Source organism: Vombatus ursinus, unplaced genomic scaffold, assembly GCF_900497805.2.
Source record: "Vombatus ursinus unplaced genomic scaffold, bare-nosed wombat genome assembly UNPS02014805.1, whole genome shotgun sequence".
In the NCBI taxonomy this organism is placed as follows: Eukaryota; Metazoa; Chordata; class Mammalia; order Diprotodontia; family Vombatidae; genus Vombatus; species Vombatus ursinus.
Genome location: NW_020954583.1, coordinates 9,341,339 through 9,342,674, shown reverse-complemented (window position 1 = coordinate 9,342,674; position 1,336 = coordinate 9,341,339). Strand labels below are relative to the sequence as shown.

The 1,336-nt window shown below is 35.2% G+C and overlaps 1 pseudogene; it reads left to right on the top strand.

Moving 5' to 3' along the window:
* The first annotated feature begins 279 nt into the window (after window positions 1–279).
* On the top strand, window positions 280–633 carry LOC114051745 (annotated as a pseudogene).
* The last annotated feature ends 703 nt before the right edge of the window (window positions 634–1,336 follow it).

The following is a 1,336-nucleotide window of genomic DNA, read 5'->3' as shown; positions in this document are numbered from 1 at the left end:
CTGATATGGCCACATGTATTCTCAGAATGTGTCTCATCCCCAAATAATTGTATAAGAAAATGTAACCTTATAGGGCCAGCTAGGTGGCATAGTAACTCTCAAGTCAGAAGGACCTGAGTTCAAATCCAGGCTCAGTCTTTTGACACTTATGAGCTGTGTGACCCAGGCAAGTCACTTAAACCTGGGCTTTCCCACTGTGCAGCTCTTGGGAGGATCTGACCTCTGTCCACTGGCCTTGTCCTTGTCCCTGCTGTTTTGTCATCAACTCCCATTTTGGTCATGGTGCAGACAAAGGCTGACTGCATGCCAGGCCCCTACCACAAAGTGGTGTTGACTCAAGCACCCCAGAAGTCTCTGTGTCACTCCAGCTTTGCCAACGCATCTCCTTTGCCTCCATCCCAGAAAGCTGAAAGTAAGTATGTGAATGGGAACCCAGTATGTGTACAGCCAACACCCACATGGCAAAAAGGAATTGGAGAATTCTTTGGGATGTCATCTAAACACTCAGAAAAAGAGAATCAAATTCCTGATGAAGCAGAGGTAGGGAATAGTGGCCTAGGAAAACCTAAAAGAAAATCTCATCCTTTGTAACCTGATCCCACAGAAGATGATGGATGTCCAGATAAAGAATAGAACATTCTCATGTATTTTTGCTTTCATCAGAATTCTAGGATGTACATTGGTGTAAATGATTTTTTTACAATGGTTAAAGTTTAATTTTTTTGTACAGAAATTTAATTAAAAATACTAAAAAAAATCTGTGCTTAAATTCAGTCAGTAGTAAGTAGTTCTGAATGGGAGACTATAAGATTATTATATGCATATATATATATGTATATATATATATATAATTAGTATAGCCACCAATATTAAGCAGTATTTTATTCATGTTCTTAATACTATAAGCTCCTTGTTTACCAGAAAACCATTACATGGTATTATAACTAATTTGTGATATTGGAGATTGGTTTGAATCTTTGTGCCACTGACATTTTATTGGGATCTTTTTTTTTTAAATAGTACCATATTTTTGTTCTTCATTTGCTTGAAAAGCAGTAGACTTTGTACATTTAAAAACTATTTTCCCAGTATTAACAAAATTGAAGGGATATACTTTAAATGACTTAACTTTCTTCAGAAAGAGAGATCAAATGCAATGTTGAAAGCATTTAAAGAGGTATCTTCTATTTAGGAAAATATTGTTTTTCTATTTGTCTCAAAATTTTAATGGTTGATAGTTTATAATGCATTTTATGTGTTAAGATTCCTTTTAAGATAAAACATTCAATTTATAGCAGTTCTTTTTGTAGTGGCAAAGAATTGAAAATTGAGGGGA